The 13738-nt window shown below is 33.5% G+C and overlaps 1 protein-coding gene across 10 annotated transcripts in view; it reads left to right on the plus strand.

The window, feature by feature from the left end:
- Positions 1 to 13738, plus strand: part of ESRRG (estrogen related receptor gamma) — a 536337-nt gene that overhangs the window by 255918 nt on the left and 266681 nt on the right. The gene's annotated exons all lie outside the window — the stretch shown is intronic.

Raw genomic sequence — 13738 nt, forward strand, 5'->3', positions numbered from 1 at the left:
GCTGTCAATTACTCAACCAGGCAGAAATTTAATTCTAGTTTATTTTTTTTTTCTAAATTTACGTAAATTTTTCTCCAAATTTACGTAAAAAAAATTTTCTCTCTAAATTTACGTAAATTTTTTTTTCTAACATTATAGATTATATTTTGTCACCCCTATCGCTGGCATGCACAGTCAACGTCCTGCAGACATAATAATGCTTACATCTTCATTGTCATCTACCACCACAGTCTATACCTGTCTAAAACAAGTGGAGCATCATATATTATACCGTAGAACAGATTGCTCATTACACAGTAAACACATAACGCCGTCTATCGGATTTTACTAGATTATTTACATTTAAATTGCAAATATTATGTAAAAAAATATATATATTTTATATCTGTTTTTTTGCCCGGTTGAATTCCATTAGGAACATTTACTTAACATATTAAATTAATTTCATTTTTTTTATTTTTCTATGCATGTGTTTATTTGCATTATGCAACGAGCATGATTTATTCCTGCGATTTGATCATTATTGGTAATTCTGTTTCCATTTTTTATTGTTACTCCCAGTTTATTTACAATCAAATATGGTTATCTAAAAGAATAGAATTTGGTGTCTGTTACATAGGAAGGATGCCCAGTTCACAGGCTACATTGAGTTACTTACATTGGGCTTTTATTAAATCGAGAATCATATTTTCCCAAATCAAATAAAACCTCAAAATGGTTTGACTATTAGGGTTATGGATGTATTTTTGTATTTCTCTGCCGTTTATAGACAATTTATGGGATTGCTCATTCGCTATAGGTAATTTAGTCGTTATGCCCTTAGTGGGCTTTCGGAAAATTGATATGAGGTCCAAAAATATATATATATATATAAATATATATTAAAAAAATATATTTTCTGTAAAATAGAAAGTAAGGACTTTTGCTTCAAAACTAATGCTAAAAAAAAAAAAAAATCATAAAAATATAAATATATTTAAAAAATATATATTCTGTAATAAAAAAAACATAGAGGCATTCACTTCAAAACTAGAGCTAAAAAAATCATAAAAATATAAATATATCTAAAAAAAATATTTTCTGTAAAAGATAAAAAAAACATATGGGCCTTCACTTGAAAACTAACGCTAGAAAATTTTTTTTATCAAAATATAAATATATATTAAAAAATATATTTTCTGTATAAAACAAAGGGGCATTCACTTTGTAACTAAGGCAAAAAAATCATCAAAATATAAATATATATAAAATATTTCTGTAAAAAAAATACATAGGGGCATTCGCTTCAAAACTAATGTTAAAAAAAATAAAAAATCATCAAAATATATATATGTATATATATATATATATATATATGTAAAAAAAAGTCTGTATAAAACAGAGGCATTCGATTCAAAACTAATGCTAAAAAAAAAAATCATCAAATTATATGTATATGTAAAAAATTATATTTTCTGTATAAAACATGGGGGCATTCGCTTCAAAACTACCGCTAAAAAAAATAAAAAATTATCAAAATATATGTATATGTAAAAAATATATTTCCTGTATAAAACATAGGGGCATTTGCTTCAAAACTAATGCTAAAAAAATAAATAAAAAATCACTAAAATTTTTATGTATATGTAAAAAATATATTTTCTGTATAAAACAGGGGCATTCGATTCAAAACTAACGCTAAAAAAAAATAATAAAAAAAATCAGACGCATATTTATCAGCGGAACTAGAACACTATGTTATAATTTACTTGACATCTCACATCTCAGTGGGTCAAAAAACATCAGCTGTTGTCACTGACTGGGGGTCAGGCTGCATATTTAGCAGAGTATAGTGATCATCACCAGCACTGTAAACAGGATGAGAAATGGTTATATGTGACAAGTTCCTACCTACTAAATATCTATCTATATCAAGCTTCATTAAAAAGGGAAAAGAGCTAATATATTTTCTGAGATTAGCCCCATATAGATTGGGTCGTGGTCTGGATAATAAAAGGTTCCATACATAAACAGTAAAACAATTGGAATGTAATAATGTATAAAAAAGTAATAAAATAAAGTCTTCAAAATAAAGAAAAAAAGGAACCAATCTAATAAACAACATAAATAAATAGATAAAAAAACAAGAAAATTGGGGGCCCTGTCTTTTCGAAAAGATGAAAAAAAAATCCTTTAATCTTTCATACTTTGATATCTGCATCTATCAATGTGTTTTTGTTATTGTTTTTCTACATTATAAAAAGGTACCAGTTCAATTACGAATAAGAGAATTGTCTGCACACTAAATAGGCCTGTTATATTTTCCCCTGTCAGCCCTTCAAAAGAGGGTGCCCATCTGTTAGCTGCACTTGTGTTTCCCATGTAATGAAGTGTGAAAATGTAAACTAGACAGGACTCTTTTTTTTTTTTCTCCCGATCTTTTCCAATTGTCAGTCAAAAAGAAAAGTTTTAGGGTCTCTGCATACTGATACAGTACTGAAAAAGTAGCTGACCCACAAACCAAATGCCCACGATGCCTCGTGACCAGTCCATGTTGCTGTAGAGTAGCAGTTAAAAATATTAGATTATTTGTAAATGTCGCATAATTCCGATGTGACAGTAAATTGTTAAAAAATTACATTAAAAACTTTTACACGTGTAAATTTTTGTAATTTTTTGAAAAATTAGCATTTACATAAACACATACGCATTTTTAATTCTTCACCTAAGGATTATAATATGGACACATGTAATGAAGTCTAATTAAAAAAAATAGACGTTGCGCTCAACACAACCTCAACGAGTAGACAAAGACATCTTTGATCAATGAATAACATAAAAAGATCAATATTTTATCGGTTGACAATAGACATATGTGAAAAATTTACTTCAAGATTTTTGGGTGGCTTATCGCTCCGTTTCCAAAAAAAGAATTTGTTCTAAAAAAAATTGCTGAAAATTTGCATATATGTAAAAATTCACATCTGGTTAAAAATATTAAAAAAGTTGATGCTGATGATTGATAGTTTTAGTACCCCAAACACAAAAATGATACCAATTTCCATTTTTGTATACAAAAACATCAAAAATATTTTAGGCCTTTTACAAAAAGTAATTGTATACTTAATACGGTTAGTTGTTTTTTTATTCTTTTTTTTTAGCTCATTTTTGGTTTATGAAGGGTTGTAATATATATAAAAAGAACAAACGCAAAAAGTAATTGTATAATTAATAGGGTTAGTTGTTTTTCATTATTCTTTTTTTGCTAATTTTTGGTTTGTACTAGCCAGAGCGCTATGACCTGTTCCCAACTATATTCTTAATCCAAAAGAGGAAATAAAAATAATATAAAAAAGAAAAAAAAATACACACACAAAAAATTAATTGCATAATTAATACTGTTAGTTGATTTTTATTATTCTTTTTTTAGCTTATTTTTGGTTTATGAAGGGTTGTACTAGCCGGAACGCTAACTCTGACCTATTCGCAACCATATTCTTAATCCAAAGAGGAAATAAGAATAATATAAAAAAGAAAAAAGAAATACACACACAAAAAGTAATTGTATAATTAATATGGTTAGTTGATTTTTATTATTCTTTTTTTAGCTTATTTTTGGTTTATGAAGGGTTGTACTAGCCAGAACGCTAACTCTCACCTGTTCGCAACTATATTCTTAATCCAAAGAAGAGGTAAGAATTATATATATAAAAAAAGAAAAACACACACAAAAAGTAAAATAAAACAACGTAATAGCAAACTATATTTTTATATTGGGATCAAAAAATGGATTATACCCAGGTGGTGCCTGGTCACATTACGAAGCCCGTCACTGGATTACATTAGTACGAATGACACCTGTCTCATCTGTCATATAGCCCCGGTGTCACAGATGCTGAAACAACAATTGACCAAGATGTAGAGGCTGATATGTTGGTCAACACTGGTGCCACAGCTCCATTAACGGATCTGCACTAGACTGCCTTTAATAGACCGGAATTTTAAGAAGTTGACCATTCAATCGGCCTAACTAAATATAAAAAAAAAAAGCGAAAAATACACAACATACCTAAAATAAAAATCTTTCTCAGTGGCACACAATACATTGCATAGCCAAAGAAATTAGAAAAAATTCACTGCATTAACTTTGCTGTCAGAAGGTCAAAGAGAAGCAGTCGTGCATTTCAAGCTGAAAATGCAATAACCCCTTCAGTACCGTAGGTGCGTGCAATGCATAACATTTACTGTAAAACCAATTCATTAGTCTCACGTTGAAAACATTTGTCTTGGGGTCATGCATAGGGCACGTGACTGCCAATTCTCATTCACTGAGCTGGGGCTCTACCTGAGAGTCCTACTTTTATTTGCCTAAGCGAAGAGATCCATTAATAGAAGCTTTGAAGATATCAGATTGGTTCATGATTTTTTATTTTGTAACGCTAAATGTTTCAATAAAAACTTCGATTTTCTCTTTGATGTAAATAAGAACCAAACACACATATAAAACTAAATCTAGATAAATACTTGTAAAAAAAAAATAGATTTTTTCCCCATCTCCAGAAAATATTAAAAAAACATTGGTTCAATATCAATCAGAAATATTCATAATTTAAAAAAAAAAGATTTATTATTTGATAACTTTGTTAGACGTGAATTTGTTAATAGAGCCTGTGATCTAGACATTCTTAAAGAATCTCGTAATTCATGGAATGTTTTCAACTTTTAGAACAAGACATGTTTTTGGGTACAATGATTTGTCCAATCCACTTCTTCATGATTGTGTGGTGGGAGAACAGGGTTTTGGAGGGGTGCACAATTTTTTAGTGTTAATGATTGTATAAACTGAAATATCAGTACAAGTTATATATGAAAATATGTTTTATGCCAACAGTTAGATTTGTCCTTCTTCATCCCGAAGCCCTTGATGCCAAACTGATCTCTAGTAGTCATGTGATTTTGTTGATAAAACAGGATGTGGATGATGCCATATCCTGTTTTTTTTCAAAAAATTTACAAATCCAATCCTTCTGCAGTCTCTTGGTTTGCTTGCAACAGAAAAAATTTACATTTGCAACAACATTGAACCTTGCATGGTGTCTTTATTACTTCTTTAAAAAAAAAACATATCTCCAGGGGTTATGATAATGATTTTTGCTAAAAAATGTCAACTTTTTTAGTTTCTAGAATTTTTGTAGAATTTTATTTTTGTCCTTGAAACACCACAATGAAACATATGTAATCCGAAGTTTTAAAGTCTATGGGCATTCAGATAGCAGTGAATATTATTTTTAATGTTAATGATTGATCAGGGCCGTGCAGCGCTTTGAACATTCGAACCGCCTTATGAAAAATGGTTAGCACATGACAAAAACAAAATTTATGACTGCCATCATATATATAGAAATGGTACAACCTTGCTGACCTTTCACCCAGCAATGACAATAATATACTGTGATGCAGGCCATTCATTAAGTTCCAGAGTACTTGGTATTTTCTCAATGCAAGACATCAAAATATATATATATTTTTTTTTTATTTTGTTAAGAAGAGGGTATTTTTATGTTATTCCAAATATGCTAATGTCTTCTAGGGAGGAGCTTATAGAGGTCTACCCATGATTGCATCGGCAACAATATATATACATAGTATGTGACCTACATTTTTAGATTTTTTTTCAATTAAGTAGCCCAAGACTTAAATGGATTTCCTCCATTTTTTTTTTATAAAAACATAATGTTATGCATAGATTTATCTGAACAGTCATTCTATAAGTCAGGAACATTACAGATAATGTCAGCTAACAAGTCACCGTAGAGCTTAGCGCAGAAACTGAAAAGATCAGTGTTATTTAGCAGTTTTGTTCCAGAGAGCGTAGCTGTGAATAAAATGTGAAAACATGTCACTTTCTGTAATCTAACTGGCAATAACTGGGAATCTTTTTAAGATTACGATGTGAGAGAGAGAGAGGGGAAAAAAACACTGAGAAAGAAAATCATTTTTTTTACATCCCTATGAAGAAATGAAAAAATGTTTTTTTCATTTTGCAAAAAAGTTAATAACTAATTAGTATAATTCCTATATTTTGAGTCCAGATTTACCACTTCTCATATAATTGTGCTAAGCTGATGAATAGAATGACCCGAGAACAACTGTCCGCCATAATATGCTATCGCAAAACTCAGGTTGGAAAAACAAAAGAAAAAACTAAATATTTACATAATGAAAATGTTATTCTGGTTTAATTATGGAAATAAGAGAGGGTATACATTTCTATGTCAACTTGCTTGTGACATATCAATCTACCAATGGATGGAGTGGCTTAACTTTTGTGAATATTTGACATATAACAATATGAATTTTTTATACATTTTTAAATATTTTTTTAAGCTAATGCAACTACCTATTATATTCCAACCTAGCTTTTAATGACATGTACATTTAAAAATGGTTGTCCTCTCCAACTAAGTACTTTGGCCTCTATCGCAGCCTAGCTTTGCCCAGTGTAGTGTCGACAGCGTGCACTATCAGCAGTTTACATTGCTGATTTCATTCTAAGTATGATTGTGTATAAATATAGTTAGTTAGTTTGGTTTATCTGATAGCCTAGCGCCGAGAAAGAGGAGCCGAACAAACTGTTTTTCAGTAAATTCGCTGTTCATACACCTGATAAGATTGAAAGAGCTTTCGAAATGCTGATATGCTTTGAATAAGAAAAGAATAATCAGTTTTACTGGCACCGTCTTATCGCGAAGGCAGTTAAATGCCAATGCTTTTACATTACCCGAAGTGAATGTTTTAGATGCTGCAGGTCTTTTCTTGAAGTTAAATTGTAATATCTTTTTTGTTGAGGAAAGTTATGAATGGTAGGGTAGATTACTTGTCTTGCTACAACAAGAACAATCTACAAAAATGTATACATACAATAGAGAAAAAAAATGATAAAGTGGCTTCCGATATTTGGGGTTCTCACCAACCTGTTGGGTGCCCATTGCCATGCCTTGAGATATGGAAAAAAGTCCATTAGCTGCTTAAATAGAACTAATTAGGTAATATCTTTTTGGGCAAAAATACTAAACCCAAATAGTAATGACATATAAATAATTTTGAAACATTTTAAAAGGTTTTAATTAAGTTTTATCCCTGTATTCTATGTATCGGGCTATGTTAGGAACTTGGAAACCATTTATCACTGCATAAGTGTTTGAGTATAAAATGTACGAGTTTGTCTAGTAGGATCCTGTCATCGTAGTTATTGGAATCCCTTTGCTTGCAAGTCAGAAAGGCCGAATCAATGCAAATTGTAAATGTTTTTGCGAAATACAAAGCTATCAGTTTGGTTTGTTGCAATATACTTGGGTCTGTTGGAGGAAAAAAAAAAGTTTTGCGTCATTAACATCACATGGGTTAACGTATCGAGAGGGACACCAATCAATCAATCAATCAAATAGTTAATAATCTCAATTGTTATTTCAAGAGTGGGGGTTAAAGAGGAAAAAAAGTTTTTTCTGGTCCCAGCCACTCCCCCCCCCACACCAGTTTGTTTCATTCTTGTCTTCTCCTTTTTCCTGGTTCAATGGAATGGACTTATTAATTTTTTTTTTTTACCATACTAAGTATCTATGTAATTTTACTGTATTCTGAGAATGGATGAAGTTGGCTATAAATTTAGGCGCAACAAAAAGGAATGCAATTTTCGAAGTTTACTGCAATGTAGCCAAAGCTACCACTTGGTGCATCATTTCCTACTGCGCTGAAGCCTACTTTGCTGCAGTGCAGATTTACCAGCTCAGCTGATTGCATTACGAGGTACCCATTGTCCATTTGATACCATATGCAGCATTGGCGACTCCATGAATTATTGCAGTACGAGAAGAGAGGTTGTGTAACCACTTAGAACTTAAATCTACCAAGTTTAGCACAGTCATGGTGTGACTGGTCTTCTGGTATGAGAAGGTAACTAAAATGCTACCTTTTTAGCACATTAACGATACTGTACCCTAGGTGGGTTAAGGTCCTGAAATGGTATTAACGAACTTTAGACTTTATTGCTCTTTATTTTTAACTCTTTATTTAGCATTTAGCTTTTTTGACTCCATTTCTTGTAGCATAGGGCAACTCACTGGGCTTTTCGCTCTTTACAAGCACTCTCACTATATGCAGCTAAGTCTCGATACAAGTATTTAATTCCTAATATTTAATCCGCATGATCTCCATTGTGTTTGATTCGTTTAGACTTGGCTTAACATTGTGATTGCACTGAGATGCGTTTAGGTTCACTAGCATATACTTATAATTTACACTCAAGACAGGATGATTAATGTCTTCATTATAGTCGGGAGCAGATCTGGAGGGGTTAACAAATTTTGAGAGTTTTCTTAACTCATATGGCTGTTTGTATTCCCTTTTTCCCTTACTTACTCTTTGTCTCCGTTCCTCTCTGTCGCATTTCTCATTTTTCTTCATTTTATGCTTGGAAGTGGCTGTTGCATTCTGATTTGATAAATGATAGTGTAAAAAGTGTTTTGATTGATTTTGGATTAGTATTGATTGCTCTTGATTAGATCACTGACACCCTGTGATCAATACGATTCGATAAGACACTGTGCCTCTCTTCTATCCCTCACAACCGGTCAGGGGGGAATACAAGAAAACTGAATGGTCAAGGATGATAAATTGACCAAATGCCTATCTTCAGAAATTCTTTACTTTTAAGTGTATGGATCTTTAAAGAATCCCACATTTTGTCTGTAATAGTTTGAAACGACAGACCACTTAATAATAGAAAGCATGACTTGAGTGGTTTCCATTTTCTTGCCTATCCTGCGCTAGAACACAAATTCTTGGCCAAAAATGAAACCATTTCAAGTGAGGTTTCAAGATCGTAATTTTATTTCCTTGATAAATTCGACCTTGATCTAAAGAAAATATGATCCCTCTTTAAGATCCCCCTCTCTCTGCTTAACCTAAAAAGTCAGGTTAAATAGTTTTATCAAGAAGCCACCAAGTGGTCCTGTAGATCTCTATAAGAGAGCCTTATTTGGGATGGTTGAAGGAAGACTCAACATTCACCACTTCTTCTTGCTATATCTTCACGAGAGTTCTTTTATTAAATTGAGTAAATTAATTCTTGAGAGATCTCAAATCTATTATTTTCTTAAAGTATATTTTTAAGATACCTCCACGTGCCCTGAACCGTATTTAAAAAGTCTCAGACCGAGCTCAAAACTCAGATTTTGACTACTCGTGAAATTTCAGACCTTTCGAATATCCTTTCCTCATTTTACATTCAACCAAGTTGGAATTAAAAGCAATTAGCTCAGCTTTCCCATTCCACTCCCGATTTGCCCCTTTGCTCATAATGTTTTTTTGGTATGCCTAGTTTGGAGATGATTAATCCAACTTTATTAGTACAGCCTGGACAAGTTCTACGTGGTCGTGAATAATATGAATTTGTCCTCTTGGCTAAAGCTGACAGTTTTAACTCTTTGAAAGCCTGGTATACCGGTGGCACAAAACAGATCTGCTTGTTTGAGATAGTATTGTCTTGTAAGATGTTAAATCAATGCTATATATATATACATGGGCTATATCTACTACCATTATTCTCCTCTATGAGACATATATTATTGAGTTTTCATAATCTTTGTATGGGGTTATTTTTGTATCATTTTATGCTTTGATTCAAATTTCACCATTTTTCAAAAATGTTTCAATTTTTTTTATTATTATTTTAATTACATTTTAATTTGAATAATAAATTCTGCTTTTCATCAGTGTATTGAGAGCTATTTCAGGACCTCAGATTCGCTCTTGGGATTCAATACATATATATTATAATTCACAGTGTGAATCCAGCACCTGGCAGGGCTCCCCGCCTCTGCGTATAATTTGGAGGTCATTAACCCTCAACTTTGATCACTGACTCTAATAGTCTGTGGGTCATAGAGATTTTTTCAGCTGGAACCAAATTGTGCATCATCTTCTGCAAAAAGAAAAAGGGAACAAAAAGGGTTGGATTGTTAAAAAAGATGCTATGTACAGATTCCACAATGACAAGAGTTATGGTGCATTCCTTTCAATAACACCCACTCCATGTCAACCCATTGAAGGACTTGATTACCTTCTGCAGAAGAACCCAGACAAACACCTTCATCCACCACTTGATAATAATAATACTCAAAGTTCCACGTATTACTAGATAACCACTATTTTTTGATATTGGCTCAAATTGTCATTCAACTGCTCATATAAGCGTTGTGATAACATGAAGCCAATAAGATTTTGCAGGTGTCGCAATTGTCCGATGGAAAACTACCGGTGACATGTCATCATGTCAAGATCCATTCTGATCAATAGTAAACTCAGCTCGAGTTTGTGTAATTATATGACACTTTTACGTTAGTTTGTTGATTATATAAAGTGTTTCTCTATATATATATATATTTTTTATTCTTTTGCTGTATACGATTACCATCTACCATCATTACTGCCAAAGGGGACACTGAATGAAGATGATCATTCACTAGGAAGGGATCACAGTCCTCCATTCTCCAATGATGACCCAATGTGGTGGCTCAGTGGTTAACACTGTTGCTTTGTAGCGCTGGGGTCCTGGTTTCAAATCCCACCAAAGACAACATTTCCAAGGAGTTTGTGTGTTCTCCCCGTGTTTGCGTGGGTTTCCTCCAGGTTCTCCGATTTCCTCCCACACTCCAAAGACATACTGATAGGGAATCTAGATTGTGAGCTCCAATGGGGACAGTTATGATAAAGTCTGTAAAGCGCTGCAGAATATGATACTACTATATGAGCATAATAACTAAAATAATTAATACTGGTGGGTTCATTGAAACCAATTCCATGTTCATGTGTATGGCCCCTTGATACAGATGTTTCCATCCTTACCTTTCTTTATATTTTATTAATAAAAGACTGCAACTCACATCCACACCACTGGATGGCCACATAAAGACACATATAACATAAACATCTCCTGACAGAGTATCACATAATTATGTTTTTTTTTCTAAACTCATTATCTCAAGCCACCACTTTTGGGACATGTCAAGCCAAGAAAGGAAAGAATAGACACAGCTATATATGCCATTTCATCAGAAAGGTTGGCTTAAAACCTTTCTAATTATTTCTTTCTCCACATAAAGACAAATAGAATATAAACATCTCCAGACAGAGTATCACATAATCATGTTTTTTTTTTCTAAGCTTATAAGCTCATGCCACCACTTTTGGGACATGTCAAGCCAAGAAAGGAAGATAAGGACACAACTAGGTATGCCATCTCATCAGAAAGGTTGGCTTAAAGCCTTTCTAATTATTCCTTTCTCCATATAAAGACAAATATAACATAAACATCTCCAAACAGAGTATCACGTAATCATGTTTTTTTTTCTTATAAGCTCATGCAACCACTATTGGGACATGTCAAGCCCAGAAAAGAAGGAAAGGACACAGCTATATATGCCATCTCGTCAGAAAAGTTGGCTTAAAACCTTTCTAACTACTTCTTTCTCCCATAAAAGATACATCCAATGTAGCAGCCACGAATCTATCCGCTCATAGATGTATGTATGCAAACATTTGGATCAATGCTTAAGCCGTGTATTTAAAAAACATGCCATTTTGGCCACTTTGTGCATCCGTTCGTAGGACACATGCCCCAATCTTCGCCCCTGTTCCTGTCTCAGTAGAAATTATAAATAGTTATTTGACCCTAAAGGACAATGGGAAGAGAAAAATCATTCTGTCCATGGGCACCGAAATTCAGAAGACCATTGAAGAAGTCGTCTGGCGTCAAGGGAAAAGCTGCACATAATCTGTAAGAAATTAATTGACATTGTATCTCTAAGAGGAGCTGATCTGAGCTCTCTGTATCCCTGAGACATAGACTGGTGCTGCAAGAAGCACAAGCCTTCAGCAGACAGCGAGTCGGCAGCAGGTGTGAACTACATAAAACAGGATTAAGAGAGGAGCAGAGTGTACACTAAAAACAGAAACCACACGCCCCTTCCACCCCATCTTCAAAGACACAGAAGTCAGAAGTCAGAGCGGTCCTGCATACCCTGTTTACTAAACAGCGCTCAGTCCTCTGTGCACACTGATCGGTGCAGCTGCAATTACTTAACCCTTCACTAATAGGGTTAAAATTAAAATCCATTCACCAAGGGCGGAAGAAAGACTCTTCAAATTAAGGGTAGAAGATGCTATTTTTATATAGATTTAAGGCCTCGTTCAGACATCTTCTTTTCACCTATGCGTTGTATCCGTGTCTTGGAACACGTATCCTTTATAATTTATGCGGCTGCTCACAATAATGTGGGTTTCTTTTGCGTTCCGAGTGGTCCACAAAATATGAATGGAGACATGTCTGTTTTCGATCAAACTCACCAACGCAAGTCTTGGGGGTCTGTCTGGTCTTAACTTTGCTATGGCAGGAGAAGCTTTGCAATTTAGATTTAAGGTTTTTTTCATACGAAAAAGTCACTGATGATAGAAAACTGAAACGTTGACTAAAGACCAATGAAAATCTGAATCCAAAACGCCACTAAAAATCGGACCATCTTTTGGGGTGTACGAGAAAAATCACTGAGCTCTCAATGAAGCCAGATACAGGCTGAAAAATTAAGTCAAAAATGGGAAAGTCATTTCAATTTCTCATCTGGATAAAAATAAATATAATGAACGAAAAACATAAAAGTAGAAATAAAAAAAAAAAAGACAAAGTAGCAAAATCATCAAAATGCTACAAACAAAAGGATATTTTGTGTACAGCGTTTTAGATTTCTTGAAGAAACGTCTGACCGTAGTGTTTTTTTGCTTTTTTTGCTTCGAGTTTTTCAGAAAAATACTGTGCGGAGCAAACAATATTGAGACCCATCCCAAAAATCGTGTCCAAAATGGGGGAAGGAGGAGTTGTAGATGTTATATGCTAGTGTCGAAAGTGGCGTCAGGACTAAAAATAATGCTGTGGCGCCAAGTTATCATGTTGATAAAATTGGCCCAATTTGGGTTATTTTTTGCATATTCGTAAATTAATTCATTTCGCAAAATGATTTATTAACACCTCCTACTATGTCATCGACTTCTCTTGGGTTACAAATAGTATTCAGTGTCCAATATTATAGGGGCTAGAAGGAGCAGGGGGCAGCAATATGGAAGTCGTGAGTTGGTGTAAGGACCAAAAATGCAGAGAGAATTGCAGAAAACGTATCATTCATGAGCCATTTCTTCATGAAATTTTCGAAAACTAATAAATGCATTAATTTTCCAAAAATATTTTAATCGGATTCCGGATAGATTCCGAATATAATTATTCAGTTCTAATATTTGATACGGAATGTTACCCCCCCAGATTACCTATAGATCGATACCCTAATTTTGTACTGTCTGATTGTTGGTTACCTCTTGTACATTTTTCTTATTCTCGTTTACGACTAGGATTAAAAACCCTTCTTTGAGGATACTTATTTTTGGAGCTCACAGGAACATGGGTAAAAATATCATTTTTTTTGTTTTCCAAGAGCGATTGATCTGATATTTTTAGTAATCAGCGTAGATTAACCCCTTAATGTAGCAGGTGTAGAGGAGGGGACCACAGTGGCTGTAGCTGCCCACGATGGCACATGAGTGATGTCATCTTGGCTAAAAGGGTCACAAGTGCATCTGTCACTGGGGTAGCTAAATAAAGACTCAATCAGAACCCTAAACATAGTAAAAGCCGCCAAGACAATATGTACCATCG

The sequence above is a fragment of the Phyllobates terribilis genome, unplaced genomic scaffold (assembly GCF_046119375.1).
Source record: "Phyllobates terribilis strain yellow unplaced genomic scaffold, ASM4611937v1 Scaffold_3__8_contigs__length_932513732, whole genome shotgun sequence".
NCBI classification, from domain to species: Eukaryota; Metazoa; Chordata; class Amphibia; order Anura; family Dendrobatidae; genus Phyllobates; species Phyllobates terribilis.